The sequence below is a fragment of the Mus musculus genome, chromosome 10 (genome assembly GCF_000001635.26).
Source record: "Mus musculus strain C57BL/6J chromosome 10, GRCm38.p6 C57BL/6J".
Taxonomy (NCBI): domain Eukaryota; kingdom Metazoa; phylum Chordata; class Mammalia; order Rodentia; family Muridae; genus Mus; species Mus musculus.
The window spans coordinates 19,727,572-19,741,201 of record NC_000076.6 but is presented as its reverse complement, the minus strand read 5'-3'; the positions used below and the strand labels follow the sequence as shown (position 1 = coordinate 19,741,201).

General features: G+C 42.4%; 1 protein-coding gene across 2 annotated transcripts in view; it reads right to left on the bottom strand.

Annotated features, from left to right (window-relative positions):
- Positions 1 to 13,630, bottom strand: part of Il20ra (interleukin 20 receptor, alpha) — a 48,381-nt gene that overhangs the window by 18,852 nt on the left and 15,899 nt on the right. The window lies entirely within an intron of this gene.

Genomic DNA, 13,630 nt, shown 5'->3' with positions numbered 1-13,630 from the left:
AGTTTAGTGTTTACATGTAGGAATCAAAGCATGAACTTAAAACTGGAGAGATCGCAACATATTGAGTGCACTCCACCAGTTTTTGTGAGGAACTTATCCTTCTGTAGATACACGTTCTAATCTGTGAACCTGGAAAACATGAGGTTTGGATTGTTTGCAAATGAAGGTTAGGAAATAAAATTTAGCACAGTCCCTGACATGGGGGTCCACTCTCAGCGAAGTCCCACGATACGTATGTGAATTAGCTGGGGCTAATGTCAAGGAAAGGAATTAGCTTAATGCTTGCATTATCCTTGGCTCACTGAGTGTCACGTGATGAATTACAATGGCACAAGACAAATAAGGCAAAAGTTATTTGTTCTAGAATTAAACCATGCAATGTGACTCAGGTCTCTAAGCAAAATAAGCTCTTTCACAGCTAGGTGACTGGGTGTGTGTATTTATGTGTGCACATGTGCAGCATTTGTCATGCCTCCTGTTTTGCATCCTGATCGCTTTTTTTTTAATACCTCAGTATTAATTTTAAGGAGAAAGTTAAACACCCAAAGAGAGGCGCTGTCAGCTGAAGCGATCTTTGCACAGTCTGTGGTGGGAGAGTCTAGAAGGACCAGCTTGCCCTCACAGCATTGATAGTATACAGTGAACAGTTGGTGGGGATTCAGTATCGTTCCATGGATCAGGAAGTCCTAAATGTTAATGTGTTCTTTGAAGAGGGAACAAGGAATGTAGAGAGGCAATGCCGTTGACTGAAGTAAGTCCCATTACTTCAAGATAAAGGAACTGTTTTAATAAAAGGAGACCTGTAGGATCCTCTTAGGTCTACACTGATGCTGTCACACATTTTCAAATGATCCTAGCATGGGAGGGATCTTAGGAGAAATAAAACTAACTTGCACGGTATACTGTGATATCCGTGGCGGACGAGATTGTCTAAACTTGGCTTATAGATGTAACTGATAAGGACAGGGGAGAGTCTGATTTGTGGCAACGTGATTTGAAGATACAGATCCCAGATAACTTTAGATTTTAGCTCACCGTTTATACAGATAAGTGTTGTGTTCTGTAACAACTTGTTTCTACTTGTCTTTTAAAATAAGTAAGCAATCAACACACCCTAAAGATACCTAAAATAGGCCAGGCATGGGTTAAAGATTTAAGAAACATTTTGAATTAAGAAATATTTTAAATTATAAAGAATGAATTGCTCCTTTAAATTAATTTTGGTGGTTGTTACAAGGAAACAAAACATTTCACTCTTCTGAAATGAACTATATACTCTGGAATACACTATCGATCATTATGTTCACTGATCAACAGATCTCTCTCTCTCTCTCGCCTCCTCCCGTGTGTGTGTGTGTGTTTGTGTGTGTGTTCACATAGGCATGTGGTATATGCATGTGTGTGTCCACAGGTACACTTGATCCCCTTGCCACTATTATTATTATTATTATTATTAATTATTGAAGAAAATGTTCTACTCTGAACCTGGATCTCATTGCTTGGCCTAGACTGTGGCCAGGAGGCCCTAGGATTCAGTTGTCTCTGCCTGTGCCTTCTTTATGCTGCAGTTACAGCTGTGTGCTGCCATGCTGGGATTTTCACATGGGCAGTGGGGATTTATTTATTTATTTATTTATTTATTTACTTACTTACTTACTTACTTATTTAGACAGGGCTGTGTATCTCTGGCTGTCCTGGACTCATTTTGTAGACCAGGATGGCTCAAACTCCCAGAGATCCACCTGCCTCTGCTTCCTGAGTGCTGGGATTAAAGGTGAGTACCACCACACCCAGCAAGTACTCCTGTTTGCAGCAAGCACTTTATCTACTGATCCATCTCTGAAGCCTCTCAATAGACTTCATGATTAATGTTTTGTCATTGTTTAGATGGACTTTCACAAATGCTGGGCTAATTATCCAAAGGGTATCAAACTCTGATGATGATGGGTTAACTAGAGAGAATGAATACTATGATAAGTAACATTAAAACAAATGATTCCCTTTTATTTTGTTGACTGAGAGAGAGAGAGAGAGAGAGAGAGAGAGAGAGAGAGTGCACTTGTGCCATGGCATGTATGTAGAAGTCACTGGATAACTTTCCTAGAGTTAGCTGAAGACACTACATTCTTTGGTTGCACAATGTGAAGGAATAAATCTGAAAATAACTGGGAAACGCCCTCTCTGCTGGCTAGCATTTACAGTGTCACAGGTGCTAATAGGCCATGAGGGGTGGTGGTACACAAAAAGACACCAATGGTCTTACCCAGTGCTGGACCTGGCATGCTCCAATACCAGCATGACAGACCAGATGTGCCCACAGGTGTGTTGGTAGCATGACTGTTAAAGCAATAACCCTACTTGCTGGTTGTACCTGAGATCTGCTCCATGGGAAGGAATTTAATTCCTGTACTGCAAATGTATCAGAAGCACATAGCTAAGGCCCTAGGAGGGGGACCCACTTTTGCTATTTTGCTTACTGGTCATGTTGTCAAACTACCTTCTGGATATTTACATCATTGGATCAGTGCTGACTTCAGCTTCTTTTTTTTTTTTTTTTTTGCTGTGGGCAGTGGTTAATGCAGAGAGACTCACCCCTGGAACGTCGCAGAAGAGGAAGTAGAAAGAATACAAGAGGAAGTAGAAAGAATACAGGAGGAAGTAGAAAGAATACAGGAGGAAGTAGAAAGAATACAGGAGGAAGTAGAAAGAATACAAGAGGAAGTAGAAAGAATACAGGAGGAAGTAGAAAGAATACAAGAGGAAGTAGAAAGAATACAAGAGGAAGTAGAAAGAATACAAGAGGAAGTAGAAAGAATACAAGAGGAAGTAGAAAGAATACAAGATGAAGTAGAAAGAATACAAGAGGAAGTAGAAAGAATTCAAGAGCAGGAGGTGGGGAAGGTTGATTGAGATGTGACCTTCCAGACAATGACACTGTGGCTCCCCTGAACTCACCGCTGCTGAGGCAGCCTGCACAAGACAGCGCAAGATCGATCAGTCCAAATGCCAGCATGGACAGAGGGCTCATCAGGTCCATCCCTAGCTGAGGAGTTATTGACAGCTGCTGGCTGCTGGGGGAGGGACAGTCAATTCTCTGGGGAGTATGGAGTATGGCTATGTTGCCCTGGTGGATAGCCCCATAGCCATGCGCATCCAGGCACTACTAATTGAACTGAGTATGTCATCCAAGGGAAAAGAAGATGTGAAGAGTTAGGGGAGGGTATGTGAAGAGTTGGCGGGTGGGTAGTACATATGGTTAAAATCCACTGTGTGTGTGTGTATATATATATACATATATATATATATATATGTATATATATATATATATATATAATTTGCACAATGTAATTCATAGTATGCATTAAATGAAATTTAAAATTATTATTATTATTGTGTGTGTGTGTCATGTGTGCATATGAATATGGGCATGCATGCACCTTGGTGCATGTGTGGAGATCCGAGGATCATTGCAGGAATTGGTTTCCTTTCACTGTGTAGGTGTCAGGGTTCAAACTCAAGTTGTCAGGCTTGTGTGGCAAATGCTTTACCCACTAAGCCTCCTCATGGTTCCTAAATATCCTTACCATGTCATCCCACTTCTTTCAAAGAATATGTACATTATAAATACTGTGCATTTTGTATATGCCTGCCCTGCATGGCATATACATGTAAATTTCAGCAAATCACGTATCACCATGATTACGGTAGCCAGCCCCTGAGGCATGCTTACACACATGAAACTACTACCCAAAGCTTACCTGGGAAGGGCTGTGTAACCAATACAAACGTCGGAAACTAAGACTTCCAGGATCAGGTTACAAGATGCTCTGTTTGTTGTTCTTTCCTTCATTGCTTCCTTTATTGCTTGCTTGCTTTCTTTCTTCCTTCCTTCCTCCTTCCCTCCCTTCTTTCCTCCTCCTCCTCCTCCTCCTCCTCCTCCTCCTCCTCCTCCTCCTCCTCTTCTTCTTCTTCTTCTTCTTCTTCTTCTTCTTCTTCTTCTCTCTCTCTCTCTCTCTCTCTCTCTCTCTCTTCTGTTTTCTCTCTTGGACTGTTTCTTTTGGGCAAAGTGAGCAAATGACTAGCAGGTCTAAGGAGAGGCCAGTGCAGTAACTGTGCCAGCTAACTCTTACTGAAAATCTGAATGACATCACCTTGACACCTTAGTAATCACTGGAACAGATCCTCTGGCCCTGGGCTAGTTTTCAGATGAGGACAGCCTTGCTGGTTTCTTGAGTAGATACTTACAAGGTACTCCTAGCCACTACTTTGAGAAGCCTCTACTGCCTCCTGGTCCTCAGAAACTATGTGAAATAATGTGAAATTCTTTTAGATGCTCAATTTGAAGTAATCTTTACACAGCAAAAGAAAACAAACTTAAAATTGATATAAAACTGAAAGAAAATAGGGTACTAATTGCTGAATGAAGAAAAAAAACTGAAAGGAAGAAAATGCCCCCTTCATGGTCAGTTATAAGTGAGCATACGCATGAAACTTAGCTAACCTTGGAAGGGTCTCGTTATTACTTCTATTTATCTTTATGAAGAAACTTAAGTACCAAATGAAACTAGATGGTGCAGGACTTTAATCCCAGTCCTCTGGAGGCAGAGGCAAGCAGGTCTCTGAGTTCGAGGCCAGCCTGTTCTACAGAATGAGTTCCAGAACAGTCAGGGATACACAGAGAAATCTTGAAAAATCAAACCAAAAACAAAAGCAGCCAAACCAAACCAAACCACACACACGCACACACGCACACGCACACGCACACGCACACGCACACGCACACACACACACACGAAAAGACTAGAAACTTAGCATCATTTTAATAACAAATGAGAGCCTTAGGAAGTTTTTTTTTTTTTTAAATAAGATGGTTCGTTAATACTGTAAATATTCTGACGATGTTTCAGAGTGTACACCTCTTTAGTAGAAACATATTTTAAAGTAGACATTGCTGTCTACCTTACTATTTTTCAAAGGAACACAGCAATCTCCAGTTCCCCAGAATTGTCATTGGGACTGACATTAATTGCTTTATTGCTTAGGCAAAAAATATATCAGTGTTGGGTCATCTCCTTGTCAATGGATCAATGTTTTATCCAGGGGGTAGCCCCATTATGAGCAAAGTAGGTCATATCTTTTCTCTCCATCTCTCCAGGATATAGAATCTATTCCTTGTTGTGACATGGTGTAGTGGCTATTCCTGGTTGTCAACTTGACTATATTTGGAATGAACTACAATCCAGAATTGGAAGGCTCACCAGTGACCCTTATCTGGAAGCTTGGAGATCCTTATCTGGATCTTGGTTTGGAGATCTTGAGCCATAGTGGCTATGGATTCCAGAAGATTGAATCTCGGAGTTTAAGGAACACACCTTTAATCTGGGTTACACCTTTTATCTGGGATTAAAGGTGTGGTGGAACACACCTTTAATCTGGGCTACACCTTCTGCTGGAGACAATATAAGGACATTGGAAGAAGGGAGTCTAGCTCTTGCTCTTGCTCTTTTGCCTGCTTGCTGCGTGAGACTGAGTAACTGCTAGATCCTTGGACTTCCATTCACAGCTGCGACTGAACCATTGTTGGGAATTGGGCTGCCAACTGTAAGTCATCAATAAATTCCTTTACTATCTAGAGACTGTCCATAAGTTCTGTGACTCTAGAGAACCCTGACTAATACAGAAGTTGGTACCAGGAGTGGTTCTAGAGTAACAGAAGTACAAGGATGAATCTTTTAAAATACTGGAATTGGCTTGTTGATCCACCAGCACTTTCAACTATTGAAACCTCTCCAGATTCTCTCCCTCCTCGGAGCTCAGAGAATTTTGAAGACCCATGGTTGAAACTATATTCCAAACTTAAAGAAGCTAATGCCCTTGATTTTCTTAATGAATTAGGTGATTCAGTGCACAAAGCTTTCTACAAGATGGGGAAAAAATCGGAAAATGATTTTACTGGCTGGCTGCTCTTAGTATCTGTGGAAAAAATGATGAATGAAAGGAAGGAGTTGTGTGATAAAATTGAAAGGCTCCAGACACAAGTAAAAGATCTAAAAGTTGCTAAGTGTGTCCTTGAAGAAAATCTTCTCTCTTGTAGCAACAGAGCTCAAGTTGCAGAAAATCAAACGGAAACTCTCATTGTAAGGTTGGCTGAACTACAGCGAAAATTCAAGTCTCAGCTTCAGAGTGTGTCAACAGTTAAAGTAAGGGCTCTAATTGGCAAAGAATGGGATCCTATGACATGGGATGGGGATGTGTGGGAAGACCATGTTGAAGTTGAGAATTTTGAATCTTCAGATTCTCAAGGGTTTGCCCCACCTGAGGAAGTAGTACCCTCAGCCCCACCCCTTGAAATAATGCCTTCCCCACATGAGGAAATTAATTTTGCAGAGTCTGATAAACCAGCAATGACTTTCACTACTGATGTTTCTCAAGGCCCACCAATAGTTTCTTCTAGACCTGTAACCAGACTCAAAGCAAAACAGGCTCCTAGAGGGGAGGTAGAAAGTGTAGTCCATGAGGAAATTCGCTACACTACTAAGGAGCTTAATGAATTTGCTAATTCATTCAAGCAGAAACCTGGTGAATATGTGTGGGAATGGATTTTAAGGGTGTGGGATAAGGGTGGAAGGAACATAAAACTAGAGCAGGCTGAGTTTATTGACATGGGTCCTCTGAGTAGAGATTCTAGGTTTAATACGGAAGCTCGCATAGTTAAAAAAGGTGTCAAAAGTTTGTTTGAATGGTTGGCTGAGGTGTTTATCAAAAGATGGCCTACTGGAAATGACTTGGAGATGCCTGATATTCCATGGCTTAGTGTTGATGAAGGGATTTTAAGACTTAGGGAAATTGCAATGCTAGAGTGGATATATTGTGTAAAGCATAATTGTCCACAATGGGAAGGTCCAGAAGATATGCCCTTCACCAGCTCTATAAGACGCAAATTGGTGAGAGGGGCACCAGCACATTTGAAGGGTTTTGTTCTTTCCCTTTTCCTTGTGCCAGATCTTAGCATTGGAGATGCTTCTGCTCAATTAGATGAATTAAATTCACTGGGTTTAGTTGGATTCCGAGGTAACAAGGGCCAGGTGGCAGCATTGACTCGCCGGAGACAAGGTGATCCTAGTTATTTTAATGGACAGCGTAGACAAAAGAATGTTTATAATAACATACCCAGTAATGGTCAGCACAGGAGAGGTGAAATTTATAATTGCATGACTCGGTTGGACCTTTGGTACTGGCTAATCAATCATGGTGTTTCCAGGAATGAAATACATAGGAAGCCTAGTGCATATTTGTTTGATCTGTATAAGCAGAAAAATTCTCAAACAAATGAAAGAAAGGCTACATTAGATCGTGGTAAACAGCCCAATGAAAGAAAGGCTACATTAGATTGGGGTAAACAGCAATCTCGGCCAGTGAATCAGTTTCCAGACTTGAGACAGTTTGCAGATCCAGAACCCCTTGAATGAAGGGGTGGCCAGGTTTCGCTGAGGAAGGATCTTGATAAGACACCCAAAGGTTTTGCTTGTTACCCTTTCTCCAGTTCTTCCCCAGAGGGACCTACGGCCTTTTACAAGGGTAACTGTACACTGGGGAAAAGGAAATAATCAGACTTTTTGGGGTCAGCTGGATACTGGTTCTGACTTGACACTGATCCCAGGGGATCCCAAGAAACATTGTGGCCCTCCAGTTAAAGTAGGGGCTTGTGGAGGGCAGGTGATTAATGGAGTTTTGACTGATGTCCGACTCACAGTAGGTCCAGTAGGTCCCTGGACACATCCTGTGGTGATTTCCCCAGATCCAGAATGTATAATTGGGATAGATATACTCAGAAATTGGCAGAATTCTCATATTGGTTCCCTGAACTGTAAAGTGAGGGCTATTATGGTTGGAAAGGCCAAATGGAAGCCTTTAGAGTTGCCTCTGCCAAAGAAAATAGTGAATCAAAAACAGTATCGTATTCCTGGAGGAATTGCAGAAATTACTGCCACTATCAAGGACTTGAAAGATGCAGGGGTGGTGGTTCCCACCACATCTCCGTTTAACTCTCCTATCTGGCCAGTGCAGAAAACAGATGGATCATGGAGAATGACAGTTGATTATCGAAAACTAAATCAGGTGGTAACTCCAATTGCAGCTACTGTACCAGATGTAGTTTCGTTACTTGAGCAAATTAACACATCTCCTGGCACCTGGTATGCGGCTATTGATCTGGCAAATGCCTTCTTCTCAGTACCTGTCCATAAGGACCACCAGAAGCAATTTGCTTTCAGTTGGCAAGGCCAACAGTATACCTTCACAGTTTTGCCTCAAGGATATATTAACTCTCCTGCCCTGTGTCATAATTTAGTTAGAAGGGATCTTGATCGTTTGGATCTTCCACAAAATATCACATTGGTGCACTATATTGATGACATTATGCTGATTGGACCAAGTGAGCAGGAAGTAGCAACCAGTTTGGACTCATTGGTAACACATATGTGTATCAGAGGATGGGAAATAAATCCAACCAAAATTCAAGGACCATCTACCTCAGTGAAATTCTTAGGAGTCCAGTGGTGTGGGGCATGCAGAGATATTCCTTCTAAGGTGAAAGATAAGTTATTTCACCTGGCCCCTCCTACAACCAAGAAAGAAGCACAACGTTTAGTGGGTCTATTTGGATTCTGGAGACAACACATCCCTCACTTGGGTGTGTTACTTAGGCCTATTTACCAAGTGACTCGGAAAGCTGCTAGCTTTGTGTGGGGCCTGGAACAGGAGAAGGCCCTTCAACAGGTCCAGGCTGCTGTGCAGGCTGCTCTACCACTTGGACCATATGACCCAGCAGACCCGATGGTACTTGAGGTGTCTGTGGCTGATAGAGATGCTGTTTGTAACCTCTGGCAGGCCCCTGTAGGTGAATCACAGAAAAGACCTTTGGGATTTTGGAGCAAAGCTCTACCATCATCTGCAGACAACTATTCTCCCTTTGAAAAACAGCTCTTGGCCTGCTATTGGGCCTCAGTGGAAACTGAACGTTTGACAATAGGACACCAAGTTACTATGCGACCTGAACTACCCATCATGAGCTGGGTACTATCAGACCCTGCAAGTCATAAAGTGGGACGCGCACAGCAGCAGTCTATTATCAAATGGAAGTGGTATATACGTGATCGGGCCAGAGCAGGTCCTGAAGGCACAAGCAAGTTACATGAAGAAGTTGCTCAAATGCCTATGGTTTCTACTCCTGTTACAATGCCATCTGCTGCCAAACATGTGCCTATAGCCTCATGGGGTGTTCCCTATGATCAACTGACCGAAGAGGAGAAGACTAGAGCCTGGTTTACTGATGGCTCTGCACGTTATGCAGGCACCACCCAGAAGTGGACAGCTGCAGCATTACAACCCCTTTCTGGGACAACCTTGAAAGACACAGGTGAAGGGAAATCTTCACAGTGGGCAGAACTTTGGGCAGTACACATGGTATTACAGTTTATTTGCAAGAAGAAATGGCCAGATGTACGATTATTCACTGACTCATGGGCTGTAGCCAATGGATTGGCTGGATGGTCAGGGACTTGGAAAGATCACAATTGGAAAATTGGTGAGAAAGACATCTGGGGAAGAAGTATGTGGATAGATCTCTCCAAATGGGCAAAGGATGTGAAGATATTTGTGTCCCATGTAAATGCTCACCAAAAGGTGACTTCAGCCGAGGAGGAGTTTAATAATCAAGTGGATAGGATGACCCGTTCTGTGGACAGTCAGCCTCTCTCCCCAGCCATCCCTGTCATTGCTCAATGGGCACATGAACAAAGTGGCCATGGTGGTCGAGATGGAGGTTATGCTTGGGCCCAGCAACACGGGCTTCCACTCACCAAGGCTGACCTGGCTACAGCTGCTGCTGATTGCCAGATCTGCCAACAGCAGAAACCAACACTGAGCCCCAGATATGGCACCATTCCTCGAGGTGACCAGCCAGCAACCTGGTGGCAGGTTGACTACATTGGACCACTTCCTTCGTGGAAAGGACAGCGTTTTGTTCTTACTGGAGTAGATACTTATTCTGGTTATGGATTTGCCTTTCCCGCACGTAATGCCTCTGCTAAAACCACCATTCACGGACTGACAGAATGCCTTATCTATCGTCATGGTATTCCACACAGTATTGCTTCTGACCAAGGAACTCATTTCACAGCCAGAGAAGTACGACAGTGGGCCCACGATCATGGAATTCACTGGTCTTACCACGTTCCCCACCATCCTGAAGCAGCTGGTCTGATAGAAAGATGGAATGGCCTTTTGAAGACGCAGTTACAGCGCCAATTAGGTGGTAACAGCTTGGAAGGCTGGGGCAGAGTTCTTCAGAAGGCAGTATATGCTTTGAATCAGCGCTCGATATATGGTACAGTTTCACCTATAGCCAGGATTCATGGGTCCAGGAATCAAGGGGTGGAAAAAGGAATAGTTCCACTTACTATCACTCCTAGTGACCCTCTAGGAAAATTTTTGCTTCCTGTCCCCATAACTCTAGGTTCTGCTGGCTTAGAAGTTTTGGCTCCAGAGAGGGGAGTGCTCCTACCAGGAGCTACAACAAACATTCCATTGAACTGGAAGCTCAGACTTCCCCCTGGTCATTTTGGGCTTCTAATGCCCTTAAACCAACAGGCTAAAAAAGGAATAATAGTGTTAGGAGGGGTGATAGATCCAGATTACCATGGGGAAATTGGATTACCTCTTCACAATGGTGGTAAGCAAGATTATGTCTGGAGTGTAGGAGATCCCTTAGGGCTTCTCTTAGTACTACCATGTCCTGTGATTAAAGTCAATGGGAAACTACAATAGCCTAATCCAAGCAGGATGACAAAGGACGCAGACCCATCAGGAATGAAGGTATGGGTCAATCCTCCAGGAAAAGAGCCAAGACCTGCTGAGGTGCTGGCTGAAGGTGAAGGAAATACAGAATGGGTAGTAGAGGAAGGTAGTTATAAATACCAATTAAGGCCACGTAACCAGTTTCAGAAACGAGGATTATAAAGTAATATGAATGCCCATTGTAAATTTACAAATGCGTTTGCGATTGTACGAAGGATAGTTATATCATGTTAGGCGTATTTACAACCTTGTTATTGTTTCATGTGAACATGAGATATTATTTGTGTCAAGTTGACAAGGGGTGGATTGTAGTGGCTATTCCTGGTTGTCAACTTGACTATATTTGGAATGAACTACAATCCGGAATTGGAAGGCTCACCAGTGACCCTTATCTGGAAGCTTGGAGATCCTTATCTGGATCTTGGTTTGGAGATCTTGAGCCATAGTGGCTATGGATTCCAGAAGATTGAATCTCGGAGTTTAAGGAACACACCTTTAATCTGGGTTACACCTTTTATCTGGGATTAAAGGTGTGGTGGAATACACCTTTAATCTGGGCTACACCTTCTGCTGGAGACAATATAAGGACATTGGAAGAAGGGAGTCTAGCTCTTGCTCTTGCTCCTTCGCCTGCTTGCTGCGTGAGACTGAGTAACTGCTAGATCCTTGGACTTCCATTCACAGCTGCGACTGAACCATTGTTGGGAATTGGGCTGCCAACTGTAAGTCATCAATAAATTCCTTTACTATCTAGAGACTGTCCATAAGTTCTGTGACTCTAGAGAACCCTGACTAATACACATGGCCTGCTGATTTCCAAACTGTTTTTATCAGAGCACATTAAACCATGCTAACCATCTTCTCTCAAGCACAGAACATTTTGTTTCTCTGCTCATAGACTGTGTATTTCTAGAAGTGGATTCTGCCCAGCAGCTGCAGATTGGTAGTAACTTATCTGTCTCTATCTGCCACACCTTTTGTTAATTATGGAATTTTAATGACTTGTGTTTGGTCAATGACAATAAATGGCTCTAACTACAATGAAATTTAAGCATTCTGCAAAGGGTTATGAGTATCCTCATAGCTGGTTGCTCTCTTGCTCCAGGTCTCATTTCAGTAGATAAGGGTTCTTTAGAGACAACTGAAAATGGTAAGTTCAGAGACTGTTTTAATAGTGGATATAGTATGAACAGAAAACTCAATTTGCACAAGACTGTTCAAACCATATAGAGTGTAAAAACCTTCATATCTTATAGTATTTAGTTGATGGCAGGTGAATGCGTATTAGAAATAGTTGCTAAGGTTTACAATCCTTACTGTGCCTTCATAATTCTGTGCGTTTTATACAACCAACCCACTCTCCACAGAAGCCCTGTGGTAGATGCTATTATCATCCTAACTATACAGATAAGGCAACTGACACATAAAGAAGTTAGCTGCACAAGTTCATGCAGCTACTATGAAGAGAAATGGACTTGAGAATCACATAACCCTTATAAACTCACTCAGCTACCACCCTTGCAAAGCAGTTACGCACAGAAGTCAGAGCTTATGGGAAAGCATGTATATTCTATGGAATTGTTATATAAAATAATCTAAGTGTTACAATGATTTGATACTGACCCGGTCAACACATTAAGAATAATAATTTTAAAACCCACACTATTTATATAGCAGGAGGCTCTTTCATTTTCTGTCACAATACCGACTTTCATGTCCTTCCACATCTGACCCTGAAGAACGCACATAGGAGATGTACTGGAGGAATGCATATCCCAGTGAGGTGACGGCAAAGGTAAGCTCTCTTAGAATATTGTGTTTGAGTTCACTCTAGTTTCTTTTACGTTGATGATCTATTCACTTGAAACCATAGTAAATCTATGTACTTTTATAACTTTCCCCTTCACTTGAGCTCACAGCCTTTCATATAGAACACACTATGGTCACTTCCACCTGTATGAATGAAAAATACTGTTTCCTTCCATTCCATTTATTCATTTGACTTAATTTTTGGCACTATAGTTTGAATTGTGTCCTCCCCCTTCCTAGATACATTGATACCCTAACTCTCAATGTCTCTGGATGTGATCCCATTTGGACATAGGCAGGAATTCCATTAAGACGAGGTCACTCAGGAGCAGCACAGGCTTCAAGACACCAGGTGTCTTTATAAAAGACAGCCACGTGAAGAGAGAACACAGAGAGGGAACCGTGTGACATGGTGACCAAGGCTGGGATGATGCATCTGCATGCAAGTCCAAAACTCCTCAGGACTTGAAGAAGTTAGGGGAAGGTGGGCGCAAATTATTCTGGAGGCTTCCAGCAGGAGCACAGCGTGGCCAACACCTTGATTTTAACTTCTAGCTTCCAAACAACCAAGGAATAAAACCTGTCATTTCAAGTCAGGAGCTGATGCCAGGGGCTTACTCTGTGGATATCTAAAGGTGGCTTATCAGATGGCTGTCTGCCCTTGTACAGCCTCTGGCCAGTGGAAATGAAGATAGCACTAAAACGTTAAGGTAATTAATTAAACAAACAGGTACATTCTTATCCAATGGCAATCAGACTAGAAAAGGGTGTATGTTATAATTGTGAGTTACAGAACATACCTTAAATAAATAAATTTAAATCCTTGGACAAGGGATTTAAGGAGAAAGCTAGGCTTGGATGGGAAAAGCCATCCAAGAAGGCAGGGCTCTTGAAGCTGTCAAAACACAGATGTTGCAGTGCTGGAAGATGTTAAGTCCTTCTAATCTCTAAAACCCTGGGAAGG